The 26,217-nt window shown below is 39.3% G+C and overlaps 1 protein-coding gene, 1 long non-coding RNA gene and 2 other non-coding genes across 5 annotated transcripts in view; 3 read left to right on the top strand and 1 right to left on the bottom strand.

Annotated features, from left to right (window-relative positions):
- LOC134752328 (angiotensin-converting enzyme-like protein Ace3) overlaps positions 1–26,217 on the bottom strand; it is a 187,258-nt gene that overhangs the window by 82,934 nt on the left and 78,107 nt on the right. The gene's annotated exons all lie outside the window — the stretch shown is intronic.
- Positions 1–26,217, top strand: part of LOC134752722 (uncharacterized) — a 107,998-nt gene that overhangs the window by 71,799 nt on the left and 9,982 nt on the right. The window lies entirely within an intron of this gene.
- Positions 13,624–13,696, top strand: Trnay-aua (transfer RNA tyrosine (anticodon AUA)). Its single transcript has one exon. It is a non-coding gene; the product is annotated as a tRNA-Tyr (tRNA).
- Trnai-gau (transfer RNA isoleucine (anticodon GAU)) lies at positions 13,986–14,060 on the top strand. The gene has a single exon. It is a non-coding gene; the product is annotated as a tRNA-Ile (tRNA).

Below are 26,217 nucleotides of genomic sequence, written 5' to 3'. Positions count from 1 at the left end.
ACCGAAATACTACCAAAAACAACCTACGTAATTTGGTCGGGTTATTTGTTGCCTTATATGTTTCATGTTATACTCATGTCCCAGAGCCTAACTAGCGCCACCGGAGAGATTAGGAACTATTATTTACAGCTAAAAGCTAGTCACTTTTGCAATAGTTCTGCCATAAGAGATTGTCGTCCTTTCTGTTTCCTGTACCTCACGAATAAACAAATCTCAGACGGTGATTAGATAAGACAATACAAAACGTATACAGTGCTATTGTTTGACATAACTCTTGGTTACGGTATCGTATCGTAAAATATGGAGGAAGCTCACTGAACCCGCATTTCTGGCTGTATTCCAAAGATTACGTTCTAGTACTGAAAGCGTGGCTTTGCGTAACCTCATCATTTTTCTTCACAACCAGATACGGATTCGTATATTGTTTGCAAATTTGCAAACATTCAGTAGCATAGTGCAGAGTACCTATACCGTATAATATCTTTATATACTTTTAAAATTAACACCATGCACCATCTTCCCCGCATTGACCCGGCTTTACTAAAGCGGCTATACCATCTGACCTTCCATAGCAGAGGAGAAACTAGGCCTTATTGGAATTAGTTGGATTCTTTACGACGTTTTCATCCATGCACCGAAAAGCGACTGGTAAATATCAATTGACAGTCATCGTATATATTAAGTTCCGAAAAACACATCATTACGAGCCTGGGTTTGAACCCGCGGCCTTCGGATTGAAAGTTGTATTTTTATACGCTCTTACCGTTAGGCTACCAGCGCATCAAATTAAAATCAACACTATGCATTTATACTTTCTCTCTATTTGCTTTGTCATAATCGGGTAATTAATAACTTAACTAGTTTAAAATGCTTTTCTCTACAAATACGCACTCACAAACTAAAATATTTCTGCTTATAAGCAGTATAAATACAGATCTCGCATTAAAACTCGCGATATTCAAATGATACGATCCCACATAAGATCTTTATATTCTGCTCTAACGTTATAAATTAATTTACTTCTTTTGACTTTTGGCTGCATGTGTTTATGCGTATTTTTTTAAAGCATTACCTTTGAGTGTTTTTTTGGGGCTCCGCAGTCTACTAGAAATCCATATAGTTATAGACCGATTAGGAACGGATCAGCCGTCGTCAAAAATCCAAAATCGTCATTACTTATTAAAAGGACGTAAGTTCCGGAAAAATACTCCCGTTTGTCTGTTGTGTATAAAGTTAATATTGAAGAGATGTTTACAAAAACAACAACTAGCTTTTTTATAAGGGACCGGCCCGCTATCCCTTATAAAGGGTTTTGTATGGGTTTTTATAAGGTATAACTCATATATGAATACCTAATGAATAATGATGCATACATTCCGACAACGGCGATTACCTTCAGAAGTTCACTGCTGCGGTATACCTACCATTTAATTTTCTGTGGGTCCTGCATCTTTATCAAGTCGAATCTCTAATACCTTCGAGCTAGGTAAAGATATTTACTTATCTCTTACTGTGAGTGCTGTCCCGGCAATCTTGATATTTTCCCTAATAACAGATTGAGACATCAAACATTGAACAAGGTATCGGTTGTTGTATAAGCTGAAAATAATATTCCTGTTTCAAATTACATCGCCTCGAAAGTTTAAATTGGTAAAATGTCCTAGTTTGTGCAAACTTACTATCACAATAATAATTAAATTTAACGTTATAATATTATCTAAGGTGTAACTATTACATAACTTTTGATTAAAGATGTTTTTCATAATTAAGAACCACAAAGTCAAGTACGACTATTATGTAACGTGTCATTGTAAATCAAAGGCCCGATAGATTTAATTGTTCTCGATTAATTGCGTGCGATACTCGTTAGCGAGCAAGCCATTTTGCTATCAGCATCGTTCTTAGAGCGTTTATTAAGAAAAATGTTTCAGATATTAGTGTACTGTTAGCAGATTCATAACAGGGGGCCTAGCTAAGATGACAATCGTATATCGACAGACGCCAAACGAATAGAGTATTTTCTTTGTTAAGAAATGTTTTTACCTACTCAGTTTTAAAAAAGCCAGTACCAGTTTTATTCAATGTTAAATCGTTCAAATTATTAATTGAGAAGAGGAGCTCGATGTTGAACGATTAAAACGCAGCCACAGCTTTTCTGTGTACGAGTAGGTAAAATAGGTTACCAACGCAATAACAACGTACGCAATCAATCTCAGATCAACATTAAGAACAACGTCGGCATCTGTAAATCATTATCTCTACCTAATAAAAATGCTTCAAAGAGCGCCGCGTAAGGCAGAGATCATACGAATTATAAATAGTGATTCACTACGACTACGAGTATATGTATGTACGCTTAAACAAATAACGAATACAACACACATCTCGCGTAGTTTGTTAATTCCCGCTCGGTGGGACGTTGCTAATTGCTTTCGTAACTGTTTTTCATGTTTAACTTTACAATTCTGGCATGAATATGCAGAAAATATTTAATGCAGTTTATATAGTTTCTGTCACTTTTATCAGAGTTGCGCTATTTGTGAACGGAACAAAATTATTTGTGATCTGCCCCAATATAAGAGTGCAAGAGTGCAACACATTGCAAATTGCTATGATGACAGCTTCGCTTCGCTTTAAAGAAAAGGAAAGTAATGAACGTGTGCTTGCGATCACTTATTTTTTACTCTTTCAACTCATACATGGGCATAGGTTTCAAATACAAGTTAGATATTCTCCGGTGACAAGGCGAAAACAAATTACACAGCGTAGTTATCTTAAGCCGACATCACTTGACCGGTAATTTAATTATCCTGAGCCATCTTAATTTGGGCGTCGGCGGCATACGTAAGCAACTTAGCAGAGATCTTGTCACTTTGTCACCCTTTATTTCGTTCTCTTAGTCGATGTATATATTCTGATTGTTTGATACATACTCCATACATATTATTAACAAAAATTTTAAATTGTTTCAATTCATAAAAAGAAGGATAAAACCATATAAGAGGTTAAATTACTATAAAAGATGGCTTTAATTCATTGCGAACAAAAATATAAAAGACTTCAGAAGAATCAGATATTATTTTTGTGACGTGCTAAGACTTCTTTCAAAACACACTTAAAAGGTTATTCCTTCATTTAAAAATAATCGTTTACAAGTACATATGAGTATGAGAATTCTGTAATTTGATAGATAGTTAGGATATTATATTATAAAATAACAATTTAAATGCGCGCGCGGATTTTTTTACATGTAACTATATTATTTTTTAAGATTTTCTCAAATTCTGTATAATTATTTGAATGTATAACTACATATATCATTCATAACCATTTCCAGTGCTTATCTACTATTTTTTTACATAAGTATTTATATACATAGATTACTGACTAACTAACTAATAATGGCACATTCGGCGACCCAAATAGGGTCTTGGCCTCCGAAACGAGAGCACGCCACTTTTCCCGATCCTGCGCCCACATAAATTACTAAGTAGTAAAATAAAAATATTCAAGAGACGTGCGTTTATAAATGAATAAAATTCTCACACTAGTATCGTATAATCCCTCTAAGGTTTTAGGATTATCCTACCTATATCAAATGTCTTTAAAATTAAGCTTTCAAATCCTTCTGGAGTAAACCGTGATTTCCCCGTGGAACCCATTTTATACCTTCTTCTGGCAGAAAAATATTATGTTGTTTGACTTGTGACTTATTTTTGGAAATACAGGAAATTGACTTTCGCTCACAGATTAGTTATTCTATAGTAAGAGTAAATTACTTTTTCTTTCAAAGAAGCTTGACCAGTTTACCATTAAGACTGAATAACTTCTACCGTAAGGGTTCTTGGGTTAATTTGCGCGTAAATAGGTATCATACGACACACGACGGAATTCTTAGTCTTGTAACTATTATATGGACGTATTTTTGCAAACGGGAACCAACCCACACCGAACCTTAATGTTAAAACAATGTTAGTAGTAATAGTACATTGTGATACAAGTGTGCTACGTTGGTTATTACACAGGGGGTGATTTTGTGCGCGCGAGTTGAAAGCGAGCGCGCAATATAAAAGCCGATGTGTAATGAGTGTAATGACCAATGCACACGTGTTTCATACGAAGCTCTTCAACACACGATGCAAGTAAAAAGACGAAACTTACATATTTATCAAATTTTAATTGTTCAAACAGTTAAGTATAAGTTCAAAATCTATTCTGTCATACTGCCGGTCGGCGCGTTGACGTTGCAGCTGGCGCCCCGGCTAGTCCTTGTTGTAAAATCTACTCGACCAAATTAAGAAGGCTCCGTCTCCATACATATTATTAGAATTTAGTTACAATCTTAACTCGACCGGATTATCATAAATATATTACCGCACAAGTGCGATAATATAATAATAAAGCACGCATGTGTAATATCTAGGGTTTTGAGCCTAAAAGCGATTCAATAAGTTCACGTTACGGGAAAGTGTGTTAAAAATAAACTTATACATTTCTGAAATGATTTTGTGATCTGTGTTCGCCGATTCCTGTGTCAAAGCATTTATGACCTAAGTAGGTATCTCAAGCTAAGTGTTGCATGTACATAACTAACAATGAGTTTAATAATAGTTAGAACAAACACTCGGTGCTTTATACCTAACATATAAGGGTTTATACCATCACACATTTTTTTACAATGTTTATCTTTTATTCAAGGTCATGTTTATTATTTGTTCATTTATGAAATATATTGTTCTTTATTATTATAAACACTAAAACTTAATTCCGTTTGTTACCTTTTAAGTACAGTAAGTAAGTAAAATATAACGTATATTATTCTTACTTTATTTTTGAAGATATCATACGATTTAGGGAATGCAAACCGGTTTTTAACTGTATAGGAAAACCGGTTAAAACCGGATATTAACCGAAATCTCATACAAATAAAAACCGGTTTGCATTCCCTAATATGATTTAACATTAAGGAAATAAACAAACTGAGGTAGGTGAGGCATGTAAGGCCCAGCGGGTAACAACTATCAAGGCCCAGTAATAAAAAATAGCAGTTGCACTAGTATGATTTGGTTCAACACATCACGCACACATATAAGTAGCAGATATGACGAGCTGACAACAGCGCTTGACTTCGCACGCGCCGCTATTTTGTCAGTAGCATCCATACAGTCAGAAAGGGAGGTTGCGGCTGCGCTTCATGATCTGCCAAGTCGAGCAAAACAAAGAGGCCCGGCCGTACCATCCTTTTCTCGAAGCCACTCAGGCCATTTTCAACGTTCTGTAATTTTGTGATAGTTTAAGCTAGAACCCTGAATTATCAGTAACGTATAGAGCATAACATGATTTAGATAATACATGCTATATATACATACAATAACATGTAATTTTATCATGTAGTTTAAGAATTATTGCATGTCAAAGTTCCTTAGTTTTGTCACTGACACACTCACTCACAATCATCATAATTCTAAGGTACTTGTAGCAGAGCCACAAGCACCAAATTTGAAACCTAATTAGTTTTTAGCGTATTAAGCCAATAAAAACTTAAAAATACTGCAATATCAGTCACGTTTAAAAGATTTAATAACTGCACAAGTAAGTTTGTAATCCTATATAAATATATGCGATAACAAAGTTACGTTTGCAATTCCTACAATTAGTAGGTTAAGTATAAGGTACGTTACGTTGTGTGTAATGCTCCAACTGCATGTGATTAGCGCTAGTTATGTTCAATTAGAATTATTTTTAATAGTTGACGATGATCCTTATGTCATTATGCAGCCGTGCGATGACCAAGTATATGTATTAAAAAATAAAGATATCTAATATTGATACGATTTTAACACCCCCTGGCACCGACTAAAATACCGACTTGGTTTCACATTACATCTCAAAACTTTTTGTAGTAGAAGAATTGCGTTGCGAGACTTGCATCTTTTTACATGTAATGTTTTTGATGGGATATTTTTTACGACAACAAAGTTTGTTTAATCGAGTTCCTTATTTATTCGGTTTTTTAACGTATATGGGTGCAAACAGACTCTAACTGTATGAGGAAGGGAACAATTATAATTTTATATATATTTTTATATTAAATATTCTCTATTATTTTTGAACTTGTTGTGTCGGTAAGAAGGCCCACAGTCAGTGCGGGTAACAAGGCCCAATGCTTATTAAATGTATGAGATGAAATTGAAAATTTAAATATTTGAAGATAATTATGAGTTTTTTATCTCTTAACAAGGCCGATTTTATAAGTTATAAATAAGTACTTACTGACTTAAAGTGTAAGTGTAAGTATAGCCTCAATGTTATTAGACGTATTGATTATTTTAAAAACCTTCAGTAAAAAGAAAATACGTGAAAAATAATAAGCGATTTTATTTATTTTTCGGTAAAAGTTAGTGTTAAAAGAGCTGTAACAAACGAAGGTTTAATTTTAGATTTAGCCTAATATTTTCGAGTAATATTTAATATGTCTGTGTCTCACGGAAGTTTTGTTATTAATGTTTTATATTTTGTAGTAAGGCCCAAAGCGAATTATTTCCACCAATTTAAATTATCCACCTGTTCTGAATATAGCAAAAACTGTTTTTTGTATAAGTTTAAAGTTATAAACGATTAAAATCTGTTATTACTGTCAAAATATTTTATTTTTTGCGGGTCTTAATACCCTGACTGTGTTCAATAAGGCCCAAAACAGTACTTTCAGTTTAATAAATATTTCAATTTAAATTAAGGTAGGCCTTATATGCCTCACTTACCTTAAACATTACACTTAAATTGTACAAAACAATACAAAAGGTAATCATGGTCTATAGCCCGGTCAATATAAGTCTAGTGAAACTAACCGTGAATCATTCAAAACTATTACCTTAAACATTGTCGATGGAACTGTAAACTCTACAAATCACCTTCAAGAACATTTAACTTCCCTTTGAGCCATAAAATCTCTAAAACTACCAACTCTACAGGTTACGTAGTAGTAGTTACATTGGAGTAATGGGTTGAAATTGAAGCCTTTTATCACATTTTACACATCCTTCCCTCATCTCGTCGTAAATAGGTGGTTAGTGTTACTTGGCGGAACTTTAGAGTATTATTGAGGTAATCCGAACCGCGTTACGGCTGTAATACATTTATTGTCACCCCTTGACAAGACTAAGTTGACTAAAGTTAAGTAGGTACTCCTGTCAACTTATATCTATTTCAGTTTGTTCCTACAGTTTTTATTGGTTTGACGACTGATAATAAGCATGAAACCATTAGTACAATCGGATTAAGTCTCACCTCGAAATCCTTCCAAAGTTATGAAATTTGGTATGTATGTTAATTAAAGGTCTCTTTTTCATGTCCACACTATTTCACATTTGGGGACCTCGAGGAATCGCAGCCATCTTGGAAAATGTGTACCATCCTGGAGAAATTTGCGTTTTACTCTAAATATACGTTCTCTATGAAAATATGGTGTAAGGCAACATTAAAGCTTAATAAATTCTACACAAAAAAGTCCTAGATCACTTTGCGGAAAAAATACATCTTGTTATAGAAAATAATAGCTGAATCCAGATTTAGCGCTTATACACTTTCAGGGGATATTCTCTTAATATGAAACTTGGAGGAATATGAATTCCACTTTTGTCTATACATTTGTACACGTTCTACTCCAATATCAACATTTTACTCGACTGCGACTTAAACAGAAAGTAGGGCTATGGGTTTAAATACTGAAAATCAGTACACCCTGTAGCTCAGGATACTGGACGGATTTTTTAAAACGACATATTGGTAGATTCCTCTTGCCCTTCACAACCTGTTTCCACCTGTTTTATTAAAGAAAAATCAATACAGCTGCCTTGAGAGGACGCCGAATAGTAAATCATATTTTTACTTCTAGCGCCTAAACTATTGAGTGGATTTCAATAAAATAGACATCACTAGATCCATAATTGGTACACGAGTGCTATGCAATACAAATTTTCTAAAATAAATGGAGGAAAAATATGTAAAACTTAAAAATGTGACTATAAAAACAGATTTTAGGTCTTAAATGGGGTTTAAACAATAGTGATAGCAATGAAATTTGACACCTACAATTTCAGGGATCCCTGTTTGCGTGTCATAAAATTGGAGCTTCGGGGACCACGGGGATCAAACGCCATCTTGAAAAGTATAAGTCTTTTTTGGTTTTTCTTTTTTTCTCGGAATATCTGGGTTTAATGTGAATACTGTGTATGGCGAAACGAAAGCTTATTAAATTCCACACTAAAAAGTTATACAACACCATGTCTAAAAAACGAAGCCTTTTTCTAGAAATATATATAGATATAAATAGATATATATTTAGAGTAAAACGCAAATTTCTACAGGATGGTACACATTTTCCAAGATGGCTGCGATTCCTTGAGGTCCCCAAATGTCAAATAGTGTGGACATGAAAAAGAGACCTTTAATTAACATACATACCATATTTCATATCTTTGGAAGGATTTCGAGGTGAGGTGAGGTGATTTTTGGAATAAGGATGATGAGCGTATGTCGAATTTATTTGTACCCTTTGATCACCTATTTTAACTTTACAGGTTGATTTAGGGCGTCCGCTAGTTCGTGATTGTGCACGGAACGGGCGAGCGGATTAAAATACCTACAATTTGACCTGCGCGCTTGCGCCCGCTCCGTGCACCCGCGCCTGAAAATATAATTGTATTTATATTTTCATAAACTGTTTTATGCTCATTAGAATGTCATCTTACCAAAAACACACTTTTGAAACTCTTTTCTACTTGAAGTAGTAAAACTTGCTACTCCAAGCACTGAAAGTTGTTTTATATGGAAGGCATTTTTTTTGTCAAAAAGTCAAATTCTCCAAAGTTAAAACATCTCAGAACTATCTCAATCTGAACACAATCAGATTTTTTTTAAGTATTGTGAAAAGAGAATATAATAAGGTATATTTTGGTTAATATAATTAAATATAAAAAAATATTTTAACTGGAAAATTTGGTAAAGACAGTCAGAAGACCCTGGACAAGCAATATAGGAACTGTGAAATATATAACGCTCAAAGTCACAGACAACTAAACTTTATATTGATTCTAATTTTATTATGTAGTTTAATAATTACAAATTATTAGGGGAAAATGCTGCTTGAAAATGTACATCAATTTAAAAGATTTACCACATCATGCGTGGCCGGGTTTTATCGTGTACAATCTTTACGACCAGTGAAACCTGCGTTGAAAATGTCGGAAATAAAGGTAACTAGCAAAAAGCAGAGCTTTTTAAGGGATCGCTGAGTTTTTCTACCTCATCATCATATATTTAAGAGTTAGACTCTTGTCGGTGAAGCGATTTCCATGCATGTCGGTTCTCTGCTTTCTCCTTGACAGCCTGATACGACGACGCGAAGACGACGTTGAGTTTTCCTTTTTAGGGTTCCGTACCCAAAGGGTAAAAACGGGACCCTATTACTAAGACGTCCGTGTGTCTATCTGTCTGTCTGTCCGTCTGCCACCAGGCTGTATCTCACGAACCATGATAGTTAGACAGTTGATTTTTTTTACAGATGATGTATTTCTGTTGCCGCTATACAAATAATAAAAACAGAATAAAATAAATATTTGTGGCGTTCTCAATCAAAAGGTACTACTTTGCCAGCAACAGCTCGGTGTAAGTGTCAAAAGAGCCTCTACGTGTTGGCTTCGGCGCCATGCAAGCCTTCTAAGTGTCCAGAACCATTGTTCCGCGATGCAGCATTAATATAATTTTCTCAAAAATAGACGGCAAAGTCGACGTTGCCGGTTAAAAAGTAGGTCGCGAAGTGCGTAGTTTATGGTCAGTCAAAAAATTAATAAGTTAAAAACATTGCAGTCTCGATTTCGGGACTGCAATGTTGCATACAAATTCCATTATTTGTCGAGTTTCAAACTTTTTAAAAGTTGAAGTGGCCATATCAAATGAAGGCATAGGTCCATTAAACAGCCAAACAGATGATCAGTACTTATTATTATAATGTTGGTACCGCGACTATTTAGGTGTCTCAAATAGGTTGGCGTATTTTCAGCAGAAAAATACACTTCCATTTTTAATTAAAAAAATAAAACGGCGGCAAAGCAAATCTTTTTACTTTTTTCTGTGAAAATATATACATAACAATGTTGCTTCTGTAAAATATTTCTATTATATTTGCATTTATTGCGCCATTTTTGAGAAAAGCACTATATATGACTCGGCTGGAAGGCTACTTGCTGGCTTCGGATTCAATTAAACGGACTCCCAAGGTCGTCCGTTTAAAACAAATCCTCAGCCAGCAAGTAGCTACTTCCGAGCCTCGACAATAATGTACTATTAAAATTTTCATGTTTTCACCGAGTAAGTATAATTTGCGTTTAGACAGCAGTTTTCTATGCTTCTGTTAAAGGTACTACTTATAGATAGGTACCTCATGATGACTGACACTCCTATAGAATAGTTTTTCTATTTCACGCCAAAAAATTATAACGCCTTTAACTTCACATTTAAATATTCAACGATTTTGTTTATTATTGTAACCAGCGGGCTTAGCACGGTTATTGTCATATTGCGCGTGAAATGGTTATTATCATATTGCGCGTGATAGGACTGCTGTCTTCTAACGTTATCGTAAAAAACTGTCATTTTGCGAGCATGGTACCGGGCTACGATAACAATATCCCGTCGATAATGCAAGTAATCGACAATCTTTTTTTTTTCCTTTTCTTGATGGACTTGAGGGCGGTGTTGCCCGTAGCCAATGTCACGTAAAAGGGTAGGAACAAAATAAATGCTCTTAGAGCACGACGCTGTTCGGTGGTTGTTGTAGTTGTCTCGTAAAACCGATAGCTGGATTTTACGAGAAGCACGTGGACTACCGGCCAAAAGTTGACTCCAAAATGGTGGTTAAACACGCTTTGAGATTAATTCTCCATTCACTGCACACTACCACATTAGATTATTGTATAATAAAGCTATCGATATTACACTTTAAACAATATTAATGAGCAAAAAACAAAGGAATTAATCACGAGGCTACTATCAAGATGGCGTTAGAACCGGAAATCTCTAATCGACAATCATTCGTTAGTGACCACGATTGTCTATGCCTAGAGTTTTTGAAAGATCCATTCAATAGGTGGCCTTATTCAATTGTCGGACATGTGTCAGATGAAGTTTGAACGCGAATAGCTAGATTTATTATTACACTTCGAAATTATAGGCCATAACACACCATCGTACCGCACCGTGACCTTGGAGCAATTCTAGAGGGTCCTTTACGCTCATGCGCGAATCACGGCGCGAAGCCGCGAACGCGAGTGTGGAGACTAGTTCGCTAATCAGCGAAATCGAATCCACACTTGCGTTCGCGGCTTCGCGCCGCGTAGTCTGGAGCGGGCTAAACATGAATCTAGTATAACATGGATCGGTCATGAGGGGTGGGGCGAAATGACCGAACGGGATAGTCTTATGTATCTTTAAGTAGTAGTGACAGAGAGCAATATATTACTTTTTGTCTTTGTCATAGTTTCACTTTTCCACCGCTGCCACAACCGAAATTGTGGCAAACAAATAAGTACGTGACATGTCATGCTTCGTTGCTTGTTTAATTATTGTTGTTTTCTATGAAATTGTGCTTTCTCTTATAAAACATAGTGATGGTTAGCGTTTTGAATTGATAAAATAATGGTGAATTGTTCTGTAATTGGCTGTCATAGCCGCTCTGAGCAAAAATATGAGAACATAACCTTTCACACGTAAGTACGGTATTTTACACCTTCCTCTTAACGCAATATGTGAGAATAACATCGTAAAATTACGTTACACTCAAAGCAATGTAGAATCAAACGATTTCAATAAAAATATCACAATTATTTACGCAAATTAACAAAACATTATTTGTAAAATTATCCGCCCAAATTACGTAGGTTGTTTGTGGTAATCTGTCAGCTACTCAGACGAGTCTGAAGTCAGCCGTTTTTAATCTTCTTCTTAATTTAGCTGCATAACAATCATGTTAGGGATACCAGATGAAGATATCATCATTTTATGGGTAATTTTGACTTAAGTTTTTAGTATTTCTAATTCTAAAAAATAAAATAAACAAATGTTGTGAAGATTAAATGTGGTGTACATTAATTGGTGTAAATAATGTGATTGTGATTTGTGATTTCATAAAATTTTAACTCATAATACATTTTATTTTACGTTTTATTTACTAAACATGTTTAGTTTTGTACCACCTGCGCGAATTATAGGAGGTATTTCATTGTTCATACGCCTAAATAGAACGGCCCATTGACATTTATTCAACAATTTTAATACCGTCAAACTTTGCCTCCAGGGTAATCGCCCCAACGTAATTTTTACCAATATGGTACCCCCACGTTTATGACGTCATCTATGTCTATCCCTTACGGGCGCACGCGGTAGCCCGCATCTATGTAATGCTACTCGTAGAGTCGTAGGTCTATGGGGCTAAAGGACCGTCTCATTTCAAACATAGACATTTCAAACAAGAGAGAGAATCATACTATCTTTGTCTTACACTAGTACTAGCACCCAAAAGAAAAGGATGAGTATAGTTTTTTTTGTTCTTATTTACTGATAAGATTTGCTTGACCAACTATAAGGCCCCATACGCACGAGAGCTTAAAAAGCGTTGCGTGTGGGACGCACCCATAAGTAAGAGCGAGAAAGCGATATCTCTTTCTATAAGCTCTCGTGCGAATGGGTGGGGCCTAACATGCACGGATAATTGTGTTCTCTCAACTTAAAGCACACTCGAGCGCGAATCGCGGCGCGAAGCCGCGAACGCAAGTTAATCTAAAGCGAAATCGACTCACGCTCGCGTTCGCGGCTTCGCACCGCGTAGTCTGTAGCGGGCTTAACGTTTTGACAATTGACAATATTGACATTGACAAGCACGCGTGCGCGTCTGAAGAAAATACAACTGACTAGAAAAAAATATATACTGATTTGATGTGAAAACTAAAGAAAATGCCACCGATAATGTAAGTTTCTCTAAAGAACAATAATTTATTTATAGAAAAAGTTATAGTTCGTGTAGATTGTTTGACCAATAATCAATAACTGACTTTATCATGAATTTGTTTTTCAGTCGATGACGATGCTTAGGCGCAGAAGAAAATGCTAGCGAAATATATATATATACTCCCTGTTTAGACACGTGGAAAGAATGAGTGGAAAAAGGCTAACAAAGAGAGTGTATAAGGGAGAGGTAGAAACGGGAGTTGGGAAGGGGCAGACCTCGGCGGACTTTTTCTGATCAGATCGGGGAAATCCTGAAGAAAGACCAGGTAGAGCACCCTAAACCGGCGAGCGTGTATGAGGAACGTTATGAAAGTGAAGGTAGCGAAAGAGGTATGTCAGGATCGTAACAAGTGGAAATCCGTGGTCTCTGCCTACCCCTCCGGGAAATAGGCGTGATTATATGTATGTATGTAAGTTTGTTAAACTATCACTAACTGAACGTGAACTTCCAATATTACTTGGAACTCCGGTGGCCGTTTAAGAAGTGTAACACTCTTACGGTAGATATCGCTAGGGTCCCCTAGACCCATATAGTGGGAAGATTTGCTGACTATGGATGAGGTCTTGGTGGCTCAATTGGCAGAGCGCTGGAGTATAGATCCAGAGGCCGTGAGTTCAAGTCTCACCCAAGGCAGTAATTTTTCCACTTTTAAATTTATTCTAAGCTTAATAGCATCGATCGCAGACGTTTCTGCTTGTTAAAAACTACGTAATTATTCATACATTTACTCACACTATAGAAAAAGTGCATAAGGATTCTAACAAATATTAAAAACTTTGAAACCCGTCGACCTCACTCAAAACTTCAAAAACATTTTTTTCTTACCCTGTCTGTACCTATATTCTAGAACCTGGTTTTGTATGCAAGAATCCAAGTTTATTGACAAAAAAGACCACCACACTTTGTGCCATAAATTATGTAGGGCTCCGTGGCTCAGTTGGCAGAAGCGATTGGACCGATGTTCCAATGGTCGCAGGTTCGAGTCCTGCCGGAGGTGTAAATTATTCCATTTTTCCTTTAATTTAAAAATCTGGAGTAACGCTCGCATATGTTTCTGCTTAAAAAAAAAGTTAAGTATGGGTATTAGCACATTGTGTGTGTGTGTGTGTGTGTGTGTGTGTGTGTGTGTGTGTGTGTGTGTGTGTGTGTGTGTGTGTGTGTGTGTGTGTGTTAAGATCATTTCTTACAGGTAGATGTTGCTGAATACTGAGAAACAAAAAAAATCCCCCTGACTTAAAAACGAGAGCTTTCTAAAAGTGACATTATTTTCTCATAATTTGCCAATGAACCGCCATACTAGCCTGCACCACTATACCTATACAACTCATGACCTCATCTAATCTATTTTGTTTCTGTTTCAGTCATAACATATTAGAGGACACTCAAATTATCGAGGACATGGAAGACTTATTTAGAAAAGGGATAGTCATAAAATTTAGCTATCGAACGAAAGAAGAAAAGTTCTTACATTCCGCCTAGAACAAACCTCTCAGCAAGTGGCATGTCCATGCATTTCGAATAGTCAATAGTCAGTGTTTATTTGTAAAACATATGTAGGTGAATCTATTACAGTGTAAAGGATTTTTTTTTACAAACTTAAGTTGCAACGTTGCAATGTATGTATCAAGTCCTGCAAGATAAATTAGACCACACTTCCCTGTATTCAATTGAGCTAAAACTTCATATACACTCTTTAAGTTGGGTGATAACATAATACATTATATGAGTTGGGTGATAACGCAATATTATGGTACAGTCAGCTGCAGAGAAAAGGCACCCCCTGCATACAAATTTAAATTTGCATGAACGTGGGGTACCTTTTCCCTGCAGTACCATCGAATATCTGATGATGGACGCAGGAAGTGGTCATATAGGAGGTCATAGAAGGAGATAAAATAACGCAACCGAATTTGTGTCTGGATTTGTTAGAATTGTCTTGATAAGTATTAGCATAGAGTTACTTATACTAGAGCGGTACTGTCATATTAAATTTTGTAACCCCAGTAAATTCACTGCCATCTGTCGACATACTTTAAAACTAAAAATGAAGATTTATAAAAATACGATAAAATGTATTTAGATATATAGATAAATGATTTTTTTTATTTGCATTAATTATTTTTATGATTTTGACCCATGTTCTTTCACTGATATGCGTTAAAATTGTTAAATAATAAACGGAACCGTCAACGCCATCTATACGACTGTAGGCCAAAACTAGTAGCGCCCTCTGAACGAGAATCAAATTGTCTTGATTTTCGAGGCACGTTTTTTCCTTAGACTGTATCCATCTATTGGTATTAGTGAGGGCTAACGCGTATGAATTCGCCACTAGGGGCGCTAGTGTAGATGGTGGTCTTTTCCATAGTTCGAAATGTCAAATGTCACTTGTCACTTTAATGACTGACAACTGTTCTTTAGTGTTTTGGACCACCATCAACAGAGGCGCCAACTGGTGAGCAAAAAAACGATAGTCCTCTTTGCCTGTTAAAAGAATCGGCAATAAAAACTTGTATCAAAAATATCAGTTTTAACAAAATCCTTATTTCATTTCATTTATTTAACATTAAAAGTCATGTGCATTACAGAAGATGTTAGTAAAATGTAGTCAGTACATTGACACCCGGGTAGGGCACATAATGTTAGTACTTGTGAGGTACCTACAGAGGGCTACAGTTTTTGTGCTCACCAGTTGGCGCCACTGTAGATGTAAATTCTTCTATGCTTATTTTTATAAAATCAATACGACCACACTTCCCTGTATTCGATTTAGCTAAAACTTCACATACATTCTTTAAGTTGGGTGATAACATAATACATTATATAAGTTGGGTGATAACGGAATATTATGGTACAGTCAGCTGCAGAGAAAAGGCACCCCCCTGCATACAAATTTAAATTTGTATGAACGTAGGGTACCTTTTCCCTGCAGTACGATCGAATATCTGATGATGGACGCAGGAAGTGGTCATATAGGAGGTCATAGAAGGAGATAAAATAACGCAACCTAATTTGTGTCTGGATTTGTTAGAATTGTCTTGATAAGTATTAGTGAGGGCTAACGCGTATGAATTCGCCGCTAGGGGCGCTAGTGTAGATGGTGGTCTTTTCCATAGTTCGAAATGTCAAATGTCACTTCAATGACTGACAGCTGTTCTTTAGTGTTTTGGACCACCATCAACAGAGGGGCCGGACTTCCGGTTCGAGCGCCATCTTGATAGTTAGCATCGTGATTAATTACTTTGTTTTTTGCTCATTAATATTGTTTAAAGTGTAATATCGATAGCTTATTATACAGTAAACTAATGTGGTAGTGTGCAGTAAATGGTTTAACCACCATCTTGGAGTCAACGGCCGGTAGTCCACGTGCTTCTTGTAAAGTCTAGCTATCGATTTACAAGAGCTAACAAATCACCGTACACTGTCTTGTACAACCGTACAATTTTTGTCGTTTTTAAACCTCTTAATACCTTGATACTGGCGAAATAGTCCCACTGGGCTGAAGCCATAATTTTAAAAGAAGAAGAAGAACAGAGGCGCCAACTGGTGAGCAAAAAAACGATAGTCCTCCTTGCCTGTTAAAAGAATCGGCAATAAAAACTTGTATCAAAAATATCAGTTTGAACAAAATCCTTATTTCATTTCATTTATTTAACATTAAAAGTCATGTGCATTACAGAAGATGTTAGTAAAATGTAGTCAGTACATTGACACCCGGGTAGGGCACATAATGTTAGTACTTATGAGGTACCTACAGAGGGCTAAAGTTTTTGTGCTCACCAGTTGGCGCCACTGTAGATGTAAATTCTTCTATGCTTATTTTTATAAAATCAATACGTTCTAATATACACAAAGGTATTTTAACGTCTAAATGTGCCATTTTTTCAACTTGTTTAATTTTGCATATATTTTAGTTGGCAGTTTTTATAAACCACTAACATTTATTGAGCTATATCATGTTTACCATGATTAATCAAAGACGAACAAACATTTACCACAATTATGAATAAGGAAGGAGTTAAGTAAATTCCCGATAAAAAAGCTTGAAGCCCCTAAAACTTCTTTGCATTGGACATTTTGAAAGACCTCCGTCTACACTCGCGCCCCTAGCGGCGGAATTAAACGCGGTAGCCCTCATTACCTACACTAGAGCGGTACTGTCATAGTAAATCTTGTAACCACAGTAAATTCACTGCCATCTATCGACACACTTTAAAACTAAAAATGAAGATTTATAAAAATACGATAAAATGTATTTAAATATGGATAAATGAGTTTTTTTTTGCATTAATTATTATTATGATTTTGACCCATGTTCTTTCACTGATATGCGTTAAAATTGTTTTAATGACAAACGAAACCGTCAACGCCATCTATACGACAGTAGGCCAAAGCTAGTAGCGCCCTCTGAACGAGAATCAAATTTTCTTGATTTTCGAAGCACTTTTTTTCCTTAGACTGTATTCATCTATTACGGAGTTATATCTATCTTTGTTACCTACTTATACTTATATTATAATCTATTGCTTGTACCAATTATAATGCCTGCATATCTAATTTAATTTAACATTTTTATAATATGTCAAGAAGCTAATAATTATAACAATAATTTGGAACCCTTTTCAAACTCAAACATATTTATTGCTCATAGTATTACAAATTACAAGAATACAGACCCTGTAAGGGCACAGCAATTTTGTTTTGCTGCAACGCACACAGCAATCCTACGGGTTTTTTTGTTTTGTTTTTATATTTTTCTTTTGTTTCTTTTATATGTGTGTATTGTGGCAAAAGAATAAATGATTTGTCTATCTATCTACATTTACTTAATAGGTTTGTGTAAATAAACTTCGTTTATTTTCTTGGCAATGGTTGTATTATTCTCTCCAGCAGCACAGAGCCGACAATCCGACATTGTTACATATCTGTATCAGAGTTTACATTAGTAAACATAGAAGACTGACAACGCCGCGAGAATTGTCATTGTTGTAAATGGAATTTAAGTTACTTATAGCAAAGACATAATTATGTAACTCCGTATAAGCAAGATAAATAGTATAAGGAAAAAATGTGCCTCGGAAAGCAAGAAAAAGTTATACTCGAATAGATGGCGCCACACCTTTAGCCTATACTCATCTCATCAAGGGGGGGCAATATTTCTCACTTATAAGAAACTAGTTATAAGAAACATGTACCGTTTGTGCCCAAATAAACATTAAAACATTATGTCCTGTCTTTGTTTGTAACATGTATTTTTCTTTGTAGTGCACAATAAAGAATTTTATTATTATTATTCCACCTACCCAGGGTCTCAGCCAGGTATAAGTAAATTTCTGTCTCATTTACAGAGGGTTCCATTTATAGAGATGAGACTTGAGGTTATTTCAGTTATAGAGGCTTGTTTTGTCTCAGCACTAACAGAGATAATTCAGTGCTAAAGTATCGGGACCGCGCTATGAGTCAGCTATAATAGAGGTACTAAGTACCTAACAGTGACAGATTTATTACGTATAAAGCTAAAATAAAAAATAGGAATAAGCGAAACCTATTCACCTATGTCGAGTCCATTAAAGTTGCGGGGAATGCTGTTTTGTATGAAGATTGTCCGTCTTGAATGTTTACTAGTCTCTACTTGTATAGAAACATAGGTAAATAGTTTAGGTAGGTATTCGTGTGATAGTAAAACATAGGCGACATAAGTATGTATTTATTAAGCTCGCTAGCAACTCGCAAGCGCACACTCTTAGTAACAGCCGGTTTTGTGCATGATGCTTAGGAAGTCCTTGAGGAGCGCCTTCCTTAATTTCTCCCTTGATCCAAGAGAAGTTTTCTGGAAGAAATAGAAGGAAATAAGTAAAAGTAGGTTCATGTGGCAGCAACGGAGGAAATATTTTCACATGAGAACAGTATATTTGCACCCAAGATATACTAACTAATCGCCGGGAACAATCATTTGTCTTTATGTCTGTAAACAAGGCGCAGATTAGATTAGAACTGGGTGCCTTATTTAAACCTAATATTGCATTCCCAGATTATGTATCTCAGAGGCAGTGTTGGCCGAACGCTAATGCCATTAACCATTAAAAATTAACAATTAAAAAGGTTAATGGCCATTAACCATTAGCCATTTAATTCGGATTAAAGTTAATTCGGATTAAAGTTAATTCGGATTAAATTTTTGAGACGTTAATGGCCATTGAAGTTAATTCGGATTAACTTTAATTCGGATTAACTTCAATGGCCATTAAAGTTTCTAAAAATTTATTAGAATTACTCTCAATTGCATCAACGTCTAATAAAATTACATTCGTGATATTTTAAAATGAGACAGCAAAATGACCCTGACTGAACCCTGGCAGTAGTAGCAGTACCTACCTACTACCTAGTAGAATTCTGGTTTGGTGCAACACAGACATACGCGGTTTTGGTCATTTAAATCGTCTTGATGAGCACTTCGGAGAGCCGTACCCACGATAGAGCTGATGCTGAACCCTGGCAGTACCTAATGGATCTAAGGTTTGGTGCAACATAGGCACACGCTGTTTTAGTCATCCGACTCGTCTTGATGAGCACTTCGGAGAGCCATACCCATGATAGAGCTGATGCTGAACCCTGGCAGTACCTAATGGATCTAAGGTTTGGTGCAACATAGGCACACGCTGTTTTAGTCACCCGACTCGTCTTGATGAGCACTTAGGAGAGCAGTACCCATAATGGAGGTGATGCTGAACCCTGGCAGTACCTAGCGGAACTAAGGTTTGGTGCAACATAGGCACACGCTGTTTTAGTCATCCGACTCGTCTTGATGAGCACTTAGGAGAGCAGTACCCATGATAGAGCTGATGCTGAACCCTGGCACTACCTAGTGGATCTAAGGTTTGGTGCAACATAGGCACACGCTGTTTTAGTCACCCGACTCGTCTTGATGAGCACTTAGGAGAGCGGTACCCATGATAGAGCTGATGCTGAACCCTGGCAGTACCTAGTGGATCTAAGGTTTGGTGCAACATAGGCACACGCTGTTTTAGTCACCCGACTCGTCTTGATGAGCACTTAGGAGAGCAGTACCCATGATAGAGCTGATGCTGAACCCTGGCACTACCTAGTGGATCTAAGGTTTGGTGCAACATAGGCACACGCTGTTTTAGTCATCCGACTCGTCTTGATGAGCACTTAGGAGAGCAGTACCCATGATAGAGCTGATGCTGAACCCTGGCAGTACCTAGTGGATCTAAGGTTTGGTGCAACATAGGCACACGCTGTTTTAGTCACCCGACTCGTCTTGATGAGCACTTAGGAGAGCGGTACCCATGATAGAGCTGATGCTGAACCCTGGCACTACCTAGTGGATCTAAGGTTTGGTGCAACATAGGCACACGCTGTTTTAGTCACCCGACTCGTCTTGATGAGCACTTAGGAGAGCGGTACCCATGATAGAGCTGATGCTGAACCCTGGCAGTACCTAGTGGATCTAAGGTTTGGTGCAACATAGGCACACGCTGTTTTAGTCACCCGACTCGTCTTGATGAGCACTTAGGAGAGCAGTACCCATGATAGAGCTGATGCTGAACCCTGGCACTACCTAGTGGATCTAAGGTTTGGTGCAACATAGGCACACGCTGTTTTAGTCATCCGACTCGTCTTGATGAGCACTTAGGAGAGCAGTACCCATGATAGAGCTGATGCTGAACCCTGGCAGTACCTAGTGGATCTAAGGTTTGGTGCAACATAGGCACACGCTGTTTTAGTCACCCGACTCGTCTTGATGAGCACTTAGGAGAGCGGTACCCATGATAGAGCTGATGCTGAACCCTGGCAGTACCTAGTGGATCTAAGGTTTGGTGCAACATAGGCACGCGCTGTTTCGGTCATCTGACTCGTCTTGATGAGCACTTAGGAGAGCGGTACCCATGATAGAGCTGATGCTGCACCCTGGCAGTACCTAGTGGATCTAAGGTTTGGTGCAACATAGGCACGCGCTGTTTAGGTCATCCGACTCGTCTTGATGAGCACTTAGAAGAGCAGTACCCATGATAGAGCTGATGCTGAACCCTGGCAGTACCTAGTGGGTCTAAGGTTTGGTGCAACATAGGCACACGCTGTTTTAGTCATCCGACTCGTCTTGATGAGCACTTAGGAGAGCAGTACCCATGATAGAGCTGATGCTGAACCCTGGCAGTACCTAGTGGATCTAAGGTTTGGTGCAACATAGGCACACGCTGTTTTAGTCACCCGACTCGTCTTGATGAGCACTTAGTAGAGCGGTACCCATGATAGAGCTGATGCTGAACCCTGGCAGTACCTAGTGGATCTAAGGTTTGGTGCAACATAGGCACGCGCTGTTTAGGTCGTCCGACTCGTCTTGATGAGCACTTAGGAGAGCAGTACCCATGATAGAGCTGATGCTGCACCCTGGCAGTACCTAGTGGATCTAAGGTTTGGTGCAACATAGGCACGCGCTGTTTTGGTCATCTGACTCGTCTTGATGAGCACTTAGGAGAGCGGTACCCACGATAGAGCTGATGCTGAACCCTGGCAGTACCTAGTGGATCTAAGGTTTGGTGCAACATAGGCACGCGCTGTTTTGGTCATCTGACTCGTCTTGATGAGCACTTAGTAGAGCGGTACCCATGATAGAGCTGATGCTGAACCCTGGCAGTATATAGTGGAAGTAAGGTTTGGTGCAACATAGGCACGCGCTGTTTTGGTCATCCGACTCGTCTTGAGGAGCACTTAGAAGAGCAGTACCCATGATAGAGCTGATGCTGAACCCTGGCAGTACCTAGTGGATCTAAGGTTTGGTACAACATAGGCACACGCTGTTTTAGTCACCCGACTCGTCTTGATGAGCACTTAGGAGAGCAGTACCCATAATGGAGCTGATGCTGAACCCTGGCAGTACCTAGTGGAACTAAGGTTTGGTGCAACATAGGCACACGCTGTTTTAGTCATCCGACTCGTCTTGATGAGCACTTAGGAGAGCAGTACCCATGATAGAGCTGATGCTGAACCCTGGCACTACCTAGTGGATCTAAGGTTTGGTGCAACATAGGCACACGCTGTTTTAGTCACCCGACTCGTCTTGATGAGCACTTAGGAGAGCAGTACCCATAATAGAGCTGATGCTGAACCCTGGCAGTACCTAGCGGAACTAAGGATTAGTGCAACATAGGCACACGCTGTTTTAGTCATCCGACTCGTCTTGATGAGCACTTAGAAGAGCAGTACCCATGATAGAGCTGATGCTGAACCCTGGCAGTACCTAGTGGGTCTAAGGTTTGGTGCAACATAGGCACACGCTGTTTTAGTCATCCGACTCGTCTTGATGAGCACTTAGGAGAGCAGTACCCATGATAGAGCTGATGCTGAACCCTGGCAGTACCTAGTGGATCTAAGGTTTGGTGCAACATAGGCACACGCTGTTTTAGTCACCCGACTCGTCTTGATGAGCACTTAGTAGAGCAGTACCCATGATAGAGCTGATGCTGAACCCTGGCAGTACCTAGTGGATCTAGGGTTTGGTGCAACATAGGCACACGCTGTTTTAGTCATCCGACTCGTCTTGATGAGCACTTAGGAGTGCAGTACCCATGATAGAGCTGATGCTGAACCCTGGCAGTACCTAGTGGATCTAGGGTTTGGTGCAACATAGGCACACGCTGTTTTAGTCACCCGACTCGTCTTGATGAGCACTTAGGAGAGCAGTACCCATAATGGAGCTGATGCTGAACCCTGGCAGTACCTAGTGGATCCAGGGTTTGGTGCAACATAGGCACACGCTGTTTTAGTCATCCGACTCGTCTTGATGAGCACTTAGGAGAGCAGTACCCATGATAGAGCTGATGCTGAACCCTGGCAGTACCTAGTGGATCCAGGGTTTGGTGCAACATAGGCACACGCTGTTTTAGTCATCCGACTCGTCTTGATGAGCACTTAGGAGAGCAGTACCCATGATAGAGCTGATGCTGAACCCTGGCAGTACCTAGCGGAACTAAGGTTTGGTGCAACATAGGCACACGCTGTTTTAGTCACCCGACTCGTCTTGATGAGCACTTAGGAGAGCAGTACCCATAATGGAGCTGATGCTGAACCCTGGCAGTACCTAGCGGAACTAAGGTTTGGTGCAACATAGGCACACGCTGTTTTAGTCATCCGACTCGTCTTGATGAGCACTTAGGAGAGCAGTACCCATGATAGAGCTGATGCTGAACCCTGGCACTACCTAGTGGATCTAAGGTTTGGTGCAACATAGGCACACGCTGTTTTAGTCATCCGACTCGTCTTGATGAGCACTTAGGAGAGCAGTACCCATGATAGAGCTGATGCTGAACCCTGGCAGTACCTAATGGATCTAAGGTTTGGTGCGACATAGGCACACGCTGTTTTAGTCATCCGACTCGTCTTGATGAGCACTTATGAGAGCAGTACCCATAATGGAGCTGATGCTGAACCCTGGCAGTACCTAGCGGAACTAAGGTTTGGTGCAACGTAGGCACACGCTGTTTTAGTCATCCGACTCGTCTTGATGAGCACTTAGGAGAGCAGTACCCATGATAGAGCTGATGCTGAACCCTGGCAGTACCTAGTGGATCTAAGGTTTGGTGCATCATAGGGACACGCTGTTTTAGTCACCCGACTCGTCTTGATAAGCACTTAGGAGAGCGGTACCCATGATAGAGCTGATGCTGAACCCTGGCAGTACCTAGTGGATCTAGGGTTTGGTGCAACATAGGCACACGCTGTTTTAGTCACCCGACTCGTCTTGATGAGCACTTAGGAGAGCAGTACCCATAATGGAGCTGATGCTGAACCCTGGCAGTACATAGTGGATCTAAGGTTTGGTGCAACATAGGCACGCGCTGTTTAGGTCATCCGACTCGTCTTGATGAGCACTTAGAAGAGCAGTACCCATGATAGAGCTGATGCTGAACCCTGGCAGTACCTAGTGGATCTAAGGTTTGGTGCAACATAGGCACACGCTGTTTTAGTCACCCGACTCGTCTTGATGAGCACTTAGGAGAGCGGTACCCATGATAGAGCCTTACCACCTACCTTAGATCCACTAGGTATTGCCAGGGTTCAGCATCAGCTCTATCATGGGTACTGCTCTCCTAAGTGCTCATCAAGACGAGTCGGATGACCAAAACAGCGCGTGCCTATGATGCACCAAACCTTAGATCCACTAGGTACTGCCAGGGTTCAGCATCAGCTCTATCATGGGTACTGCTCTCCTAAGTGCTCATCAAGACGAGTCGGATGACTAAAACAGCGTGTGCCTATGTTGCACCAAACCCTAGATCCACTAGGTACTGCCAGGGTTCAGCATCAGCTCTATCATGGGTACCGCTCTCCTAAGTGCTTATCAAGACGAGTCGGGTGACTAAAACAGCGTGTCCCTATGATGCACCAAACCTTAGATCCACTAGGTACTGCCAGGGTTCAGCATCAGCTCTATCATGGGTACTGCTCTCCTAAGTGCTCATCAAGACGAGTCGGATGACTAAAACAGCGTGTGCCTACGTTGCACCAAACCTTAGTTCCGCTAGGTACTGCCAGGGTTCAGCATCAGCTCCATTATGGGTACTGCTCTCATAAGTGCTCATCAAGACGAGTCGGATGACTAAAACAGCGTGTGCCTATGTCGCACCAAACCTTAGATCCATTAGGTACTGCCAGGGTTCAGCATCAGCTCTATCATGGGTACTGCTCTCCTAAGTGCTCATCAAGACGAGTCGGATGACTAAAACAGCGTGTGCCTATGTTGCACCAAACCTTAGATCCATTAGGTACTGCCAGGGTTCAGCATCAGCTCTATCATGGGTACTGCTCTCCTAAGTGCTCATCAAGACGAGTCGGATGACTAAAACAGCGTGTGCCTATGTTGCACCAAACCTTAGACCCACTAGGTACTGCCAGGGTTCAGCATCAGCTCTATCATGGGTACTGCTCTTCTAAGTGCTCATCAAGACGAGTCGGATGACCTAAACAGCGCGTGCCTATGTTGCACCAAACCTTAGATCCACTATGTACTGCCAGGGTTCAGCATCAGCTCCATTATGGGTACTGCTCTCCTAAGTGCTCATCAAGACGAGTCGGGTGACTAAAACAGCGTGTGCCTATGTTGCACCAAACCCTAGATCCACTAGGTACTGCCAGGGTTCAGCATCAGCTCTATCATGGGTACCGCTCTCCTAAGTGCTTATCAAGACGAGTCGGGTGACTAAAACAGCGTGTCCCTATGATGCACCAAACCTTAGATCCACTAGGTACTGCCAGGGTTCAGCATCAGCTCTATCATGGGTACTGCTCTCCTAAGTGCTCATCAAGACGAGTCGGATGACTAAAACAGCGTGTGCCTACGTTGCACCAAACCTTAGTTCCGCTAGGTACTGCCAGGGTTCAGCATCAGCTCCATTATGGGTACTGCTCTCATAAGTGCTCATCAAGACGAGTCGGATGACTAAAACAGCGTGTGCCTATGTCGCACCAAACCTTAGATCCATTAGGTACTGCCAGGGTTCAGCATCAGCTCTATCATGGGTACTGCTCTCCTAAGTGCTCATCAAGACGAGTCGGATGACTAAAACAGCGTGTGCCTATGTTGCACCAAACCTTAGATCCATTAGGTACTGCCAGGGTTCAGCATCAGCTCTATCATGGGTATGGCTCTCCGAAGTGCTCATCAAGACGAGTCGGATGACTAAAACAGCCTGTGCCTATGTTGCACCAAACCTTAGATCCATTAGGTACTGCCAGGGTCCAGCATCAGCTCTATCTTGGGTACTGCTCTTCCAAGTGCTCATCAAGACGAGTCGGATGACTAAAACAGCGTGTGCCTATGTTGCACCAAACCTTAGTTCCGCTAGGTACTGCCAGGGTTCAGCATCAGCTACATTATGAGTACTGCTCTCCTAAGTGCTCATCAAGACGAGTCGGGTGACTAAAACAGCGTGTGCCTATATTGCACCAAACCTTAGATCCACTAGGTACTGCCAGGGTTCAGCATCAGCTCTATCATGGGTACTGCTCTCCTAAGTGCTCATCAAGACGAGTCGGATGACTAAAACAGCGTGTGCCTACGTTGCACCAAACCTTAGTTCCGCTAGGTACTGCCAGGGTTCAGCATCAGCTCCATTATGGGTACTGCTCTCATA

The sequence above is a fragment of the Cydia strobilella genome, chromosome 2 (assembly GCF_947568885.1).
Source record: "Cydia strobilella chromosome 2, ilCydStro3.1, whole genome shotgun sequence".
Lineage (NCBI taxonomy): Eukaryota > Metazoa > Arthropoda > Insecta > Lepidoptera > Tortricidae > Cydia > Cydia strobilella.
Note: the sequence above shows the minus strand (reverse complement) of the source record. Positions and strands in the feature narration are given on the sequence as shown.